This window comes from Microcebus murinus, chromosome 8 (genome assembly GCF_040939455.1).
Source record: "Microcebus murinus isolate Inina chromosome 8, M.murinus_Inina_mat1.0, whole genome shotgun sequence".
In the NCBI taxonomy this organism is placed as follows: domain Eukaryota; kingdom Metazoa; phylum Chordata; class Mammalia; order Primates; family Cheirogaleidae; genus Microcebus; species Microcebus murinus.
Genome location: NC_134111.1, coordinates 107,500,695 through 107,517,235, shown reverse-complemented (window position 1 = coordinate 107,517,235; position 16,541 = coordinate 107,500,695). Strand labels below are relative to the sequence as shown.

Below are 16,541 nucleotides of genomic sequence, written 5' to 3'. Positions count from 1 at the left end.
AAGGAGCATGTCAGGCAGGGGCAGAGGACGGTGACCGGCCGGGCGGGGAGGAGCCGGTCAGGCGGGGGCCCAGGACAGTGACGGGCCTGGCCGGGGAGGAGTGCGTCAGGCAGGGGCAGAGGAGACGGGCTGGGTAAGGGTTAGGGTTACAGTTAGGGCACAATTCACAATCGCAAAGACGTGGAAGCGACCCGAGTGCCCATCCATCCAGGAGTGCATCAATAAAATGTGGCGCGTGGACACCACGGAGTGCCATTCGGCTGTGAGGAGCAGCGGTGAGAGGGCGCCTCTCGTGTTCTCCTGGCCAGAGCTGGAACCCGTTCCAGTAAGCCAAGTATCCCAAGAATGGACACACGAGCACCACGTGAGCGCGCTCACCAGCAAATTGGTACGAACGGGTGGACACCTAAGTGGACGGAGAGGAATCACCTTCATCGGGTGGGTGTCGGGCGGGTGGGGGGAGGGGAGGGGCATACACATCCATTAGGCATGGGGTGGGTGCGCACCGACTGGGGGATGGGCGCACTTGAAGCTCTGACCCGAGGGGGGAGGCTTGGAGAGGGCAAGGCACCCGACCTTAACATTGGTACCCCCACAATACGCTGGAACAACATGAGAGGTATATGAATAAGAACACGGGGGGGGCCGGGCGCGGTGGCTCACGCCTGTAATCCTAGCTCTCTGGGAGGCCGAGGCGGGCGGATTGCTCCAGGTCAGGAGTTCGAAACCAGCCTGAGCAAGAGCGAGACCCCGTCTCTACTAAAAATAGAAAGAAATTAATTGGCCAACTAATATATATAGAAAAACACAGCCGGGCGTGGTGGTGCATGCCTGTAGTCCCAACTACTCGGGAGGCTGAGGCAGCAGGATTGCTTGAGCCCGGAGATTGAGGTTGCTGTGAGCTAGGCTGACGCCATGGCACTCACTCTAGCCTGGGCAGCAAAACGAGACTCTGTCTCAAAAAAAAAAAAAAAAAAAAAGAACACAGGGGGGAGGGGGGCACGGGCAACACATGTCACCTGAATACTTGTACTCCCATCATCTGCTTGAAAAGAGAGAGAAAAGAAAATGCAATCTTAGAGGTAAGAGACACTTTTTAAACATAATGAATCCGAAGAGAAAAGTAAAAGGAGGCCTGTGGAGCAGGTCTGGGTGTGACTCCGGATCCCCCAACATCAGGTGCCACCACCAAAGATTCCTGCGTGTAGCCCATAGAACCCCAAAAGCAACGGGACGAGTTCTGGTCACGTACTCCCTCAAAATGACATCCTGGCCTTCTTCTGGAACTCCCTCCCCTCTCAGACTCTCAAGGTTTCCTCCAGCGTGTCGGTTCCCACAGAGCAGACCTTTGGTCTGAGACCTGACAGTCCAGATGCCACGCATGCTGCCGCGTGGCGGCGGTGTCGCGGCTTGGGACAAGAGGAGGCCCCACGGTGCGGGCTGGGGCGCCAGGCACCGCGCGGGCGCTGAGGGTGGGGGTGACCCCCACCCCGGGCCGCCGCCGCGCTCCCAGAAAGGGGACAGAACAAGAGGCAAAAAAAAAAAAAAAAAAAAAGCAGCAGCCTGTGGCACCCGGTATTCCCAGGCGGTCTCCCATCCAAGTACTAACCAGGCCCGACCCTGCTTAGCTTCCGAGACCAGACGAGATCGGGGGCGTTCAGGGTGGTGTGGCCCTAGACGGCGGCGGAGGGCGCCCCTGCCCCGCTCAAGAAGCCGAGCCTCTCTGGGCTTCCCCGCCGCCGCCTCCCGCCCCAGGCCCCGCGCCGGGCCGGGCCGGTTGAGTTCTCCGGCCGGCCGGGTCCCGCGGGCTCCCAGGGACGGGGGTGATGGGCGGGGCGGGGCGGGGGGCTGTCTCTCTATACACACACACACACACTCACACTCACTCACACTCACACAAGATGCGCCTCCACGGCTGGACTCGCCAAGGTGGAGCCCTCCCAGCCCCCCTCGTCTCCTCGCCCGGCCTCCTTCACCTACCCGCTGCCCACCCCCAGCGCGTCGCTGCCTGCCGCTGACTGCGCACGCGCGGGACGCTCGCCCTTTGACCCCAGCCAGGGGCCGCCCTCCCCCACAACCCCTTTCAGCTGCGCCCCCCCCCTCGCCCTGTGGGTGGGCTGCCGCCTATTCCCCCGGGCCAGGGCTGGGGCACAGCCAGTGTATGGGGCGTCTCTCTCTGGGGATGTGTCCCATGGGTGGGGTGGGGTGGCGTGGTTTGGGGGGCGCTGAAGAAATCAGTCCCCTCCATCTCCTACCTCTGGAAAACGCCCAAGCCCGTGGAGAACTGCCGGCACCGCTTCGTGGGGGCCGGGACCCTCCTCCGTGTCCTCCGGTGGCCCAGTCCAAGGGGCCTGGGCCTGGCCGGGGCTGCATTGGACCCCGACCACCCTGGCGTGTGGACTCGCTAAAAATCGGCCATTAGATATTAGATTCCAGCTTCCTGGAGGTCATTTCACTAATGAGTGCACCGGAAAGAGTTTCCTAATCCATCTGTGAGGGTGGCAACTGAAAGAGAATTTTAAAGCTGACAGAATAGGCGAGGGAAGGCATAGGAGATTTCCACACCCAGCAAGGAAGCCTTTCCCGAAATGGAAGAAAGAAACGAGCAAACAGAGACACCGGTAGCCCGCCCGGAAAAGAGTCTGCCCCTTAGAGAAAGCACCCTGACCAGGTTCACCCGTGGGTGGGTGGCGAGCTAGCGGCATTCAGAAGAGCGAGGCCCGCAGTCTGTGCGGAAGACACCTGCGCTCGGGTGTGTGTGGCGGCGCGATTCACAAGCAGCTCTAGATGTTAAACCAAGGAGAAGCCAGGGAGTTCCCAACGCCCCAGGTGTCCTCAGCCCACGACTGGCTGCTGTGGGAATGCGAAGCCCGGCTCCTTGTCTCAGAGCGGGGTTCCCAGGAGGATCAGGCTGAAGCTGGGACTTGGCCTCAAAGTGTCCCCTCGCATGGCCACCCCCTTCCCCTTCCTGCTCCTCTACTCCTGGTGCCCCTCCATCCAGGGGCCAGACCTTAAAGAGTCACCGCAAGAGAATCCTGGTCCCAAAGGAGCCTTCTGGGGGACCGGTGCTGAGAGAGGTTGTGGGCATGGCCCGCTGGGGCTCTGCCCGACCCAGGGCTGAGAGATGCCACCTCCCAGCTCTGGGTCCCTGCAGGAAGTGTTGGCAAGCACAGGGCCGGTCCTCCAAAGGCCCAGGTGCAGGGAGCCCAGGCCAAGCAGCCTGTGGAAGAAGCCACTTGCCGTGCCACCCCGGGAACAGGACTGCAGGCCCCGGCCCTTCCCACCTCCTCCTCCTCCTCCTCCTCCTCCTCCCCCCCGCCCCCCCCCCCACAGGGCACAGGGCTCAGAGACACCTCAGACTCTTGCTACCCAAAGTGCAAAGGGCATCAGTTGCTCCTCCAACCCCCCTCCCCCCGCCCAGCAGACCACGTTGTCCAGCCAGCCCCCGGGCCTCCCTGGGGTGCCCAGCACAAAAGTGCAGACACCCACCGGACCCTCAATCTCAGTTTTCGGATGTTTTTGCCACTCTAAGGACCCGCAGGCCAGCTGGGCCTTCGGGCAGGACAGAGAGCCCCGGAATCCGACGTGGAGAGCTGCGTGTACGTCCCCATCAGGAGGCGGTCCCCACCTCCGCGGCTCTCCCCTTGCGGGGAGCGGCAGCCCAGCCGGCAGCCCCAGGGCCTCAGGGAAGACACCAGGCTGGGCCCCCCCGCGGCACAGCGGGGGCACGTCCCCCGCACTCACGCGACTTAGGGACGGCTGCTGGAGACTGCTGCGGCCACCCTGCTGCCGGGTTTCTGGAGGGCTTCCTGGAAGCAGCGTCCACACCAAGCCCTTGGAAGGCCCAGGCGACGGAGGAGCCGGTCAGGCAGGGGCCGAGGACGGTGAGAGGCCGGGCGGGCGGGAAGGAGCATGTCAGGCAGGGGCAGAGGACGGTGACCGGCCGGGCGGGGAGGAGCCGGTCAGGCGGGGGCCCAGGACAGTGACGGGCCTGGCCGGGGAGGAGTGCGTCAGGCAGGGGCAGAGGAGACGGGCTGGGTAAGGGTTAGGGTGACAGTTAGGGCACAATTCACAATCGCAAAGACGTGGAAGCGACCCGAGTGCCCATCCATCCAGGAGTGCATCAATAAAATGTGGCGCGTGGACACCACGGAGTGCCATTCGGCTGTGAGGAGCAGCGGTGAGAGGGCGCCTCTCGTGTTCTCCTGGCCAGAGCTGGAACCCGTTCCAGTAAGCCAAGTATCCCAAGAATGGACACACGAGCACCACGTGAGCGCGCTCACCAGCAAATTGGTACGAACGGGTGGACACCTAAGTGGACGGAGAGGAATCACCTTCATCGGGTGGGTGTCGGGCGGGTGGGGGGAGGGGAGGGGCATACACATCCATTAGGCATGGGGTGGGTGCGCACCGACTGGGGGATGGGCGCACTTGAAGCTCTGACCCGAGGGGGGAGGCTTGGAGAGGGCAAGGCACCCGACCTTAACATTGGTACCCCCACAATACGCTGGAACAACATGAGAGGTATATGAATAAGAACACAGGGGGGGGCCGGGCGCGGTGGCTCACGCCTGTAATCCTAGCTCTCTGGGAGGCCGAGGCGGGCGGATTGCTCCAGGTCAGGAGTTCGAAACCAGCCTGAGCAAGAGCGAGACCCCGTCTCTACTAAAAATAGAAAGAAATTAATTGGCCAACTAATATATATAGAAAAACACAGCCGGGCGTGGTGGTGCATGCCTGTAGTCCCAACTACTCGGGAGGCTGAGGCAGCAGGATTGCTTGAGCCCGGAGATTGAGGTTGCTGTGAGCTAGGCTGACGCCATGGCACTCACTCTAGCCTGGGCAGCAAAACGAGACTCTGTCTCAAAAAAAAAAAAAAAAAAAAGAACACAGGGGGGAGGGGGGCACGGGCAACACATGTCACCTGAATACTTGTACTCCCATCATCTGCTTGAAAAGAGAGAGAAAAGAAAATGCAATCTTAGAGGTAAGAGACACTTTTTAAACATAATGAATCCGAAGAGAAAAGTAAAAGGAGGCCTGTGGAGCAGGTCTGGGTGTGACTCCGGATCCCCCAACATCAGGTGCCACCACCAAAGATTCCTGCGTGTAGCCCATAGAACCCCAAAAGCAACGGGACGAGTTCTGGTCACGTACTCCCTCAAAATGACATCCTGGCCTTCTTCTGGAACTCCCTCCCCTCTCAGACTCTCAAGGTTTCCTCCAGCGTGTCGGTTCCCACAGAGCAGACCTTTGGTCTGAGACCTGACAGTCCAGATGCCACGCATGCTGCCGCGTGGCGGCGGTGTCGCGGCTTGGGACAAGAGGAGGCCCCACGGTGCGGGCTGGGGCGCCAGGCACCGCGCGGGCGCTGAGGGTGGGGGTGACCCCCACCCCGGGCCGCCGCCGCGCTCCCAGAAAGGGGACAGAACAAGAGGCAAAAAAAAAAAAAAAAAAAAAGCAGCAGCCTGTGGCACCCGGTATTCCCAGGCGGTCTCCCATCCAAGTACTAACCAGGCCCGACCCTGCTTAGCTTCCGAGACCAGACGAGATCGGGGGCGTTCAGGGTGGTGTGGCCCTAGACGGCGGCGGAGGGCGCCCCTGCCCCGCTCAAGAAGCCGAGCCTCTCTGGGCTTCCCCGCCGCCGCCTCCCGCCCCAGGCCCCGCGCCGGGCCGGGCCGGTTGAGTTCTCCGGCCGGCCGGGTCCCGCGGGCTCCCAGGGACGGGGGTGATGGGCGGGGCGGGGCGGGGGGCTGTCTCTCTATACACACACACACACACTCACACTCACTCACACTCACACAAGATGCGCCTCCACGGCTGGACTCGCCAAGGTGGAGCCCTCCCAGCCCCCCTCGTCTCCTCGCCCGGCCTCCTTCACCTACCCGCTGCCCACCCCCAGCGCGTCGCTGCCTGCCGCTGACTGCGCACGCGCGGGACGCTCGCCCTTTGACCCCAGCCAGGGGCCGCCCTCCCCCACAACCCCTTTCAGCTGCGCCCCCCCCCCTCGCCCTGTGGGTGGGCTGCCGCCTATTCCCCCGGGCCAGGGCTGGGGCACAGCCAGTGTATGGGGCGTCTCTCTCTGGGGATGTGTCCCATGGGTGGGGTGGGGTGGCGTGGTTTGGGGGGCGCTGAAGAAATCAGTCCCCTCCATCTCCTACCTCTGGAAAACGCCCAAGCCCGTGGAGAACTGCCGGCACCGCTTCGTGGGGGCCGGGACCCTCCTCCGTGTCCTCCGGTGGCCCAGTCCAAGGGGCCTGGGCCTGGCCGGGGCTGCATTGGACCCCGACCACCCTGGCGTGTGGACTCGCTAAAAATCGGCCATTAGATATTGGATTCCAGCTTCCTGGAGGTCATTTCACTAATGAGTGCACCGGAAAGAGTTTCCTAATCCATCTGTGAGGGTGGCAACTGAAAGAGAATTTTAAAGCTGACAGAATAGGCGAGGGAAGGCATAGGAGATTTCCACACCCAGCAAGGAAGCCTTTCCCGAAATGGAAGAAAGAAACGAGCAAACAGAGACACCGGTAGCCCGCCCGGAAAAGAGTCTGCCCCTTAGAGAAAGCACCCTGACCAGGTTCACCCGTGGGTGGGTGGCGAGCTAGCGGCATTCAGAAGAGCGAGGCCCGCAGTCTGTGCGGAAGACACCTGCGCTCGGGTGTGTGTGGCGGCGCGATTCACAAGCAGCTCTAGATGTTAAACCAAGGAGAAGCCAGGGAGTTCCCAACGCCCCAGGTGTCCTCAGCCCACGACTGGCTGCTGTGGGAATGCGAAGCCCGGCTCCTTGTCTCAGAGCGGGGTTCCCAGGAGGATCAGGCTGAAGCTGGGACTTGGCCTCAAAGTGTCCCCTCGCATGGCCACCCCCTTCCCCTTCCTGCTCCTCTACTCCTGGTGCCCCTCCATCCAGGGGCCAGACCTTAAAGAGTCACCGCAAGAGAATCCTGGTCCCAAAGGAGCCTTCTGGGGGACCGGTGCTGAGAGAGGTTGTGGGCATGGCCCGCTGGGGCTCTGCCCGACCCAGGGCTGAGAGATGCCACCTCCCAGCTCTGGGTCCCTGCAGGAAGTGTTGGCAAGCACAGGGCCGGTCCTCCAAAGGCCCAGGTGCAGGGAGCCCAGGCCAAGCAGCCTGTGGAAGAAGCCACTTGCCGTGCCACCCCGGGAACAGGACTGCAGGCCCCGGCCCTTCCCACCTCCTCCTCCTCCTCCTCCTCCCCCCCGCCCCCCCCCACAGGGCACAGGGCTCAGAGACACCTCAGACTCTTGCTACCCAAAGTGCAAAGGGCATCAGTTGCTCCTCCAACCCCCCTCCCCCCGCCCAGCAGACCACGTTGTCCAGCCAGCCCCCGGGCCTCCCTGGGGTGCCCAGCACAAAAGTGCAGACACCCACCGGACCCTCAATCTCAGTTTTCGGATGTTTTTGCCACTCTAAGGACCCGCAGGCCAGCTGGGCCTTCGGGCAGGACAGAGAGCCCCGGAATCCGACGTGGAGAGCTGCGTGTACGTCCCCATCAGGAGGCGGTCCCCACCTCCGCGGCTCTCCCCTTGCGGGGAGCGGCAGCCCAGCCGGCAGCCCCAGGGCCTCAGGGAAGACACCAGGCTGGGCCCCCCCGCGGCACAGCGGGGGCACGTCCCCCGCACTCACGCGACTTAGGGACGGCTGCTGGAGACTGCTGCGGCCACCCTGCTGCCGGGTTTCTGGAGGGCTTCCTGGAAGCAGCGTCCACACCAAGCCCTTGGAAGGCCCAGGCGACGGAGGAGCCGGTCAGGCAGGGGCCGAGGACGGTGAGAGGCCGGGCGGGCGGGAAGGAGCATGTCAGGCAGGGGCAGAGGACGGTGACCGGCCGGGCGGGGAGGAGCCGGTCAGGCGGGGGCCCAGGACAGTGACGGGCCTGGCCGGGGAGGAGTGCGTCAGGCAGGGGCAGAGGAGACGGGCTGGGTAAGGGTTAGGGTTACAGTTAGGGCACAATTCACAATCGCAAAGACGTGGAAGCGACCCGAGTGCCCATCCATCCAGGAGTGCATCAATAAAATGTGGCGCGTGGACACCACGGAGTGCCATTCGGCTGTGAGGAGCAGCGGTGAGAGGGCGCCTCTCGTGTTCTCCTGGCCAGAGCTGGAACCCGTTCCAGTAAGCCAAGTATCCCAAGAATGGACACACGAGCACCACGTGAGCGCGCTCACCAGCAAATTGGTACGAACGGATGGACACCTAAGTGGACGGAGAGGAATCACCTTCATCGGGTGGGTGTCGGGCGGGTGGGGGGAGGGGAGGGGCATACACATCCATTAGGCATGGGGTGGGTGCGCACCGACTGGGGGATGGGCGCACTTGAAGCTCTGACCGGAGGGGGGAGGCTTGGAGAGGGCAAGGCACCCGACCTTAACATTGGTACCCCCACAATACGCTGGAACAACATGAGAGGTATATGAATAAGAACACAGGGGGGGGCCGGGCGCGGTGGCTCACGCCTGTAATCCTAGCTCTCTGGGAGGCCGAGGCGGGCGGATTGCTCCAGGTCAGGAGTTCGAAACCAGCCTGAGCAAGAGCGAGACCCCGTCTCTACTAAAAATAGAAAGAAATTAATTGGCCAACTAATATATATAGAAAAACACAGCCGGGCGTGGTGGTGCATGCCTGTAGTCCCAACTACTCGGGAGGCTGAGGCAGCAGGATTGCTTGAGCCCGGAGATTGAGGTTGCTGTGAGCTAGGCTGACGCCATGGCACTCACTCTAGCCTGGGCAGCAAAACGAGACTCTGTCTCAAAAAAAAAAAAAAAAAAAAAAAGAACACAGGGGGGAGGGGGGCACGGGCAACACATGTCACCTGAATACTTGTACTCCCATCATCTGCTTGAAAAGAGAGAGAAAAGAAAATGCAATCTTAGAGGTAAGAGACACTTTTTAAACATAATGAATCCGAAGAGAAAAGTAAAAGGAGGCCTGTGGAGCAGGTCTGGGTGTGACTCCGGATCCCCCAACATCAGGTGCCACCACCAAAGATTCCTGCGTGTAGCCCATAGAACCCCAAAAGCAACGGGACGAGTTCTGGTCACGTACTCCCTCAAAATGACATCCTGGCCTTCTTCTGGAACTCCCTCCCCTCTCAGACTCTCAAGGTTTCCTCCAGCGTGTCGGTTCCCACAGAGCAGACCTTTGGTCTGAGACCTGACAGTCCAGATGCCACGCATGCTGCCGCGTGGCGGCGGTGTCGCGGCTTGGGACAAGAGGAGGCCCCACGGTGCGGGCTGGGGCGCCAGGCACCGCGCGGGCGCTGAGGGTGGGGGTGACCCCCACCCCGGGCCGCCGCCGCGCTCCCAGAAAGGGGACAGAACAAGAGGCAAAAAAAAAAAAAAAAAAAAAGCAGCAGCCTGTGGCACCCGGTATTCCCAGGCGGTCTCCCATCCAAGTACTAACCAGGCCCGACCCTGCTTAGCTTCCGAGACCAGACGAGATCGGGGGCGTTCAGGGTGGTGTGGCCCTAGACGGCGGCGGAGGGCGCCCCTGCCCCGCTCAAGAAGCCGAGCCTCTCTGGGCTTCCCCGCCGCCGCCTCCCGCCCCAGGCCCCGCGCCGGGCCGGGCCGGTTGAGTTCTCCGGCCGGCCGGGTCCCGCGGGCTCCCAGGGACGGGGGTGATGGGCGGGGCGGGGCGGGGGGCTGTCTCTCTATACACACACACACACACTCACACTCACTCACACTCACACAAGATGCGCCTCCACGGCTGGACTCGCCAAGGTGGAGCCCTCCCAGCCCCCCTCGTCTCCTCGCCCGGCCTCCTTCACCTACCCGCTGCCCACCCCCAGCGCGTCGCTGCCTGCCGCTGACTGCGCACGCGCGGGACGCTCGCCCTTTGACCCCAGCCAGGGGCCGCCCTCCCCCACAACCCCTTTCAGCTGCGCCCCCCCCCTCGCCCTGTGGGTGGGCTGCCGCCTATTCCCCCGGGCCAGGGCTGGGGCACAGCCAGTGTATGGGGCGTCTCTCTCTGGGGATGTGTCCCATGGGTGGGGTGGGGTGGCGTGGTTTGGGGGGCGCTGAAGAAATCAGTCCCCTCCATCTCCTACCTCTGGAAAACGCCCAAGCCCGTGGAGAACTGCCGGCACCGCTTCGTGGGGGCCGGGACCCTCCTCCGTGTCCTCCGGTGGCCCAGTCCAAGGGGCCTGGGCCTGGCCGGGGCTGCATTGGACCCCGACCACCCTGGCGTGTGGACTCGCTAAAAATCGGCCATTAGATATTAGATTCCAGCTTCCTGGAGGTCATTTCACTAATGAGTGCACCGGAAAGAGTTTCCTAATCCATCTGTGAGGGTGGCAACTGAAAGAGAATTTTAAAGCTGACAGAATAGGCGAGGGAAGGCATAGGAGATTTCCACACCCAGCAAGGAAGCCTTTCCCGAAATGGAAGAAAGAAACGAGCAAACAGAGACACCGGTAGCCCGCCCGGAAAAGAGTCTGCCCCTTAGAGAAAGCACCCTGACCAGGTTCACCCGTGGGTGGGTGGCGAGCTAGCGGCATTCAGAAGAGCGAGGCCCGCAGTCTGTGCGGAAGACACCTGCGCTCGGGTGTGTGTGGCGGCGCGATTCACAAGCAGCTCTAGATGTTAAACCAAGGAGAAGCCAGGGAGTTCCCAACGCCCCAGGTGTCCTCAGCCCACGACTGGCTGCTGTGGGAATGCGAAGCCCGGCTCCTTGTCTCAGAGCGGGGTTCCCAGGAGGATCAGGCTGAAGCTGGGACTTGGCCTCAAAGTGTCCCCTCGCATGGCCACCCCCTTCCCCTTCCTGCTCCTCTACTCCTGGTGCCCCTCCATCCAGGGGCCAGACCTTAAAGAGTCACCGCAAGAGAATCCTGGTCCCAAAGGAGCCTTCTGGGGGACCGGTGCTGAGAGAGGTTGTGGGCATGGCCCGCTGGGGCTCTGCCCGACCCAGGGCTGAGAGATGCCACCTCCCAGCTCTGGGTCCCTGCAGGAAGTGTTGGCAAGCACAGGGCCGGTCCTCCAAAGGCCCAGGTGCAGGGAGCCCAGGCCAAGCAGCCTGTGGAAGAAGCCACTTGCCGTGCCACCCCGGGAACAGGACTGCAGGCCCCGGCCCTTCCCACCTCCTCCTCCTCCTCCTCCCCCCCGCCCCCCCCCCACAGGGCACAGGGCTCAGAGACACCTCAGACTCTTGCTACCCAAAGTGCAAAGGGCATCAGTTGCTCCTCCAACCCCCCTCCCCCCGCCCAGCAGACCACGTTGTCCAGCCAGCCCCCGGGCCTCCCTGGGGTGCCCAGCACAAAAGTGCAGACACCCACCGGACCCTCAATCTCAGTTTTCGGATGTTTTTGCCACTCTAAGGACCCGCAGGCCAGCTGGGCCTTCGGGCAGGACAGAGAGCCCCGGAATCCGACGTGGAGAGCTGCGTGTACGTCCCCATCAGGAGGCGGTCCCCACCTCCGCGGCTCTCCCCTTGCGGGGAGCGGCAGCCCAGCCGGCAGCCCCAGGGCCTCAGGGAAGACACCAGGCTGGGCCCCCCCGCGGCACAGCGGGGGCACGTCCCCCGCACTCACGCGACTTAGGGACGGCTGCTGGAGACTGCTGCGGCCACCCTGCTGCCGGGTTTCTGGAGGGCTTCCTGGAAGCAGCGTCCACACCAAGCCCTTGGAAGGCCCAGGCGACGGAGGAGCCGGTCAGGCAGGGGCCGAGGACGGTGAGAGGCCGGGCGGGCGGGAAGGAGCATGTCAGGCAGGGGCAGAGGACGGTGACCGGCCGGGCGGGGAGGAGCCGGTCAGGCGGGGGCCCAGGACAGTGACGGGCCTGGCCGGGGAGGAGTGCGTCAGGCAGGGGCAGAGGAGACGGGCTGGGTAAGGGTTAGGGTTACAGTTAGGGCACAATTCACAATCGCAAAGACGTGGAAGCGACCCGAGTGCCCATCCATCCAGGAGTGCATCAATAAAATGTGGCGCGTGGACACCACGGAGTGCCATTCGGCTGTGAGGAGCAGCGGTGAGAGGGCGCCTCTCGTGTTCTCCTGGCCAGAGCTGGAACCCGTTCCAGTAAGCCAAGTATCCCAAGAATGGACACACGAGCACCACGTGAGCGCGCTCACCAGCAAATTGGTACGAACGGATGGACACCTAAGTGGACGGAGAGGAATCACCTTCATCGGGTGGGTGTCGGGCGGGTGGGGGGAGGGGAGGGGCATACACATCCATTAGGCATGGGGTGGGTGCGCACCGACTGGGGGATGGGCGCACTTGAAGCTCTGACCCGAGGGGGGAGGCTTGGAGAGGGCAAGGCACCCGACCTTAACATTGGTATCCCCACAATACGCTGGAACAACATGAGAGGTATATGAATAAGAACACAGGGGGGGGCCGGGCGCGGTGGCTCACGCCTGTAATCCTAGCTCTCTGGGAGGCCGAGGCGGGCGGATTGCTCCAGGTCAGGAGTTCGAAACCAGCCTGAGCAAGAGCGAGACCCCGTCTCTACTAAAAATAGAAAGAAATTAATTGGCCAACTAATATATATAGAAAAACACAGCCGGGCGTGGTGGTGCATGCCTGTAGTCCCAACTACTCGGGAGGCTGAGGCAGCAGGATTGCTTGAGCCCGGAGATTGAGGTTGCTGTGAGCTAGGCTGACGCCATGGCACTCACTCTAGCCTGGGCAGCAAAACGAGACTCTGTCTCAAAAAAAAAAAAAAAAAAAAAAAGAACACAGGGGGGAGGGGGGCACGGGCAACACATGTCACCTGAATACTTGTACTCCCATCATCTGCTTGAAAAGAGAGAGAAAAGAAAATGCAATCTTAGAGGTAAGAGACACTTTTTAAACATAATGAATCCGAAGAGAAAAGTAAAAGGAGGCCTGTGGAGCAGGTCTGGGTGTGACTCCGGATCCCCCAACATCAGGTGCCACCACCAAAGATTCCTGCGTGTAGCCCATAGAACCCCAAAAGCAACGGGACGAGTTCTGGTCACGTACTCCCTCAAAATGACATCCTGGCCTTCTTCTGGAACTCCCTCCCCTCTCAGACTCTCAAGGTTTCCTCCAGCGTGTCGGTTCCCACAGAGCAGACCTTTGGTCTGAGACCTGACAGTCCAGATGCCACGCATGCTGCCGCGTGGCGGCGGTGTCGCGGCTTGGGACAAGAGGAGGCCCCACGGTGCGGGCTGGGGCGCCAGGCACCGCGCGGGCGCTGAGGGTGGGGGTGACCCCCACCCCGGGCCGCCGCCGCGCTCCCAGAAAGGGGACAGAACAAGAGGCAAAAAAAAAAAAAAAAAAAAAGCAGCAGCCTGTGGCACCCGGTATTCCCAGGCGGTCTCCCATCCAAGTACTAACCAGGCCCGACCCTGCTTAGCTTCCGAGACCAGACGAGATCGGGGGCGTTCAGGGTGGTGTGGCCCTAGACGGCGGCGGAGGGCGCCCCTGCCCCGCTCAAGAAGCCGAGCCTCTCTGGGCTTCCCCGCCGCCGCCTCCCGCCCCAGGCCCCGCGCCGGGCCGGGCCGGTTGAGTTCTCCGGCCGGCCGGGTCCCGCGGGCTCCCAGGGACGGGGGTGATGGGCGGGGCGGGGCGGGGGGCTGTCTCTCTATACACACACACACACACTCACACTCACTCACACTCACACAAGATGCGCCTCCACGGCTGGACTCGCCAAGGTGGAGCCCTCCCAGCCCCCCTCGTCTCCTCGCCCGGCCTCCTTCACCTACCCGCTGCCCACCCCCAGCGCGTCGCTGCCTGCCGCTGACTGCGCACACGCGGGACGCTCGCCCTTTGACCCCAGCCAGGGGCCGCCCTCCCCCACAACCCCTTTCAGCTGCGCCCCCCCCCCTCGCCCTGTGGGTGGGCTGCCGCCTATTCCCCCGGGCCAGGGCTGGGGCACAGCCAGTGTATGGGGCGTCTCTCTCTGGGGATGTGTCCCATGGGTGGGGTGGGGTGGCGTGGTTTGGGGGGCGCTGAAGAAATCAGTCCCCTCCATCTCCTACCTCTGGAAAACGCCCAAGCCCGTGGAGAACTGCCGGCACCGCTTCGTGGGGGCCGGGACCCTCCTCCGTGTCCTCCGGTGGCCCAGTCCAAGGGGCCTGGGCCTGGCCGGGGCTGCATTGGACCCCGACCACCCTGGCGTGTGGACTCGCTAAAAATCGGCCATTAGATATTGGATTCCAGCTTCCTGGAGGTCATTTCACTAATGAGTGCACCGGAAAGAGTTTCCTAATCCATCTGTGAGGGTGGCAACTGAAAGAGAATTTTAAAGCTGACAGAATAGGCGAGGGAAGGCATAGGAGATTTCCACACCCAGCAAGGAAGCCTTTCCCGAAATGGAAGAAAGAAACGAGCAAACAGAGACACCGGTAGCCCGCCCGGAAAAGAGTCTGCCCCTTAGAGAAAGCACCCTGACCAGGTTCACCCGTGGGTGGGTGGCGAGCTAGCGGCATTCAGAAGAGCGAGGCCCGCAGTCTGTGCGGAAGACACCTGCGCTCGGGTGTGTGTGGCGGCGCGATTCACAAGCAGCTCTAGATGTTAAACCAAGGAGAAGCCAGGGAGTTCCCAACGCCCCAGGTGTCCTCAGCCCACGACTGGCTGCTGTGGGAATGCGAAGCCCGGCTCCTTGTCTCAGAGCGGGGTTCCCAGGAGGATCAGGCTGAAGCTGGGACTTGGCCTCAAAGTGTCCCCTCGCATGGCCACCCCCTTCCCCTTCCTGCTCCTCTACTCCTGGTGCCCCTCCATCCAGGGGCCAGACCTTAAAGAGTCACCGCAAGAGAATCCTGGTCCCAAAGGAGCCTTCTGGGGGACCGGTGCTGAGAGAGGTTGTGGGCATGGCCCGCTGGGGCTCTGCCCGACCCAGGGCTGAGAGATGCCACCTCCCAGCTCTGGGTCCCTGCAGGAAGTGTTGGCAAGCACAGGGCCGGTCCTCCAAAGGCCCAGGTGCAGGGAGCCCAGGCCAAGCAGCCTGTGGAAGAAGCCACTTGCCGTGCCACCCCGGGAACAGGACTGCAGGCCCCGGCCCTTCCCACCTCCTCCTCCTCCTCCTCCTCCTCCTCCCCCCCGCCCCCCCCCCCACAGGGCACAGGGCTCAGAGACACCTCAGACTCTTGCTACCCAAAGTGCAAAGGGCATCAGTTGCTCCTCCAACCCCCCTCCCCCCGCCCAGCAGACCACGTTGTCCAGCCAGCCCCCGGGCCTCCCTGGGGTGCCCAGCACAAAAGTGCAGACACCCACCGGACCCTCAATCTCAGTTTTCGGATGTTTTTGCCACTCTAAGGACCCGCAGGCCAGCTGGGCCTTCGGGCAGGACAGAGAGCCCCGGAATCCGACGTGGAGAGCTGCGTGTACGTCCCCATCAGGAGGCGGTCCCCACCTCCGCGGCTCTCCCCTTGCGGGGAGCGGCAGCCCAGCCGGCAGCCCCAGGGCCTCAGGGAAGACACCAGGCTGGGCCCCCCCGCGGCACAGCGGGGGCACGTCCCCCGCACTCACGCGACTTAGGGACGGCTGCTGGAGACTGCTGCGGCCACCCTGCTGCCGGGTTTCTGGAGGGCTTCCTGGAAGCAGCGTCCACACCAAGCCCTTGGAAGGCCCAGGCGACGGAGGAGCCGGTCAGGCAGGGGCCGAGGACGGTGAGAGGCCGGGCGGGCGGGAAGGAGCATGTCAGGCAGGGGCAGAGGACGGTGACCGGCCGGGCGGGGAGGAGCCGGTCAGGCGGGGGCCCAGGACAGTGACGGGCCTGGCCGGGGAGGAGTGCGTCAGGCAGGGGCAGAGGAGACGGGCTGGGTAAGGGTTAGGGTTACAGTTAGGGCACAATTCACAATCGCAAAGACGTGGAAGCGACCCGAGTGCCCATCCATCCAGGAGTGCATCAATAAAATGTGGCGCGTGGACACCACGGAGTGCCATTCGGCTGTGAGGAGCAGCGGTGAGAGGGCGCCTCTCGTGTTCTCCTGGCCAGAGCTGGAACCCGTTCCAGTAAGCCAAGTATCCCAAGAATGGACACACGAGCACCACGTGAGCGCGCTCACCAGCAAATTGGTACGAACGGATGGACACCTAAGTGGACGGAGAGGAATCACCTTCATCGGGTGGGTGTCGGGCGGGTGGGGGGAGGGGAGGGGCATACACATCCATTAGGCATGGGGTGGGTGCGCACCGACTGGGGGATGGGCGCACTTGAAGCTCTGACCCGAGGGGGGAGGCTTGGAGAGGGCAAGGCACCCGACCTTAACATTGGTACCCCCACAATACGCTGGAACAACATGAGAGGTATATGAATAAGAACACAGGGGGGGGCCGGGCGCGGTGGCTCACGCCTGTAATCCTAGCTCTCTGGGAGGCCGAGGCGGGCGGATTGCTCCAGGTCAGGAGTTCGAAACCAGCCTGAGCAAGAGCGAGACCCCGTCTCTACTAAAAATAGAAAGAAATTAATTGGCCAACTAATATATATAGAAAAACACAGCCGGGCGTGGTGGTGCATGCCTGTAGTCCCAACTACTCGGGAGGCTGAGGCAGCAGGATTGCTTGAGCCCGGAGATTGAGGTTGCTGTGAGCTAGGCTGACGCCATGGCACTCACTCTA

The 16,541-nt window shown here is 62.7% G+C and overlaps 4 non-coding genes across 4 annotated transcripts; all 4 read right to left on the bottom strand.

Annotated features, from left to right (window-relative positions):
* Nucleotides 1–1,560: 1,560 nt before the first annotated feature.
* On the bottom strand, nucleotides 1,561–1,679 carry LOC142872540 (5S ribosomal RNA). The gene has a single exon (XR_012920797.1). It is a non-coding gene; the product is annotated as a 5S ribosomal RNA (ribosomal RNA).
* A 3,786-nt stretch (nucleotides 1,680–5,465) lies between these two features.
* On the bottom strand, nucleotides 5,466–5,584 carry LOC142872539 (5S ribosomal RNA). Its single transcript, XR_012920796.1, has one exon. It is a non-coding gene; the product is annotated as a 5S ribosomal RNA (ribosomal RNA).
* A 3,782-nt stretch (nucleotides 5,585–9,366) lies between these two features.
* LOC142872538 (5S ribosomal RNA) lies at nucleotides 9,367–9,485 on the bottom strand. The gene has a single exon (XR_012920795.1). It is a non-coding gene; the product is annotated as a 5S ribosomal RNA (ribosomal RNA).
* Nucleotides 9,486–13,264: 3,779 nt separating this feature from the next.
* Nucleotides 13,265–13,383, bottom strand: LOC142872537 (5S ribosomal RNA). Its single transcript, XR_012920794.1, has one exon. It is a non-coding gene; the product is annotated as a 5S ribosomal RNA (ribosomal RNA).
* Between the last annotated feature and the right edge of the window lie 3,158 nt (nucleotides 13,384–16,541).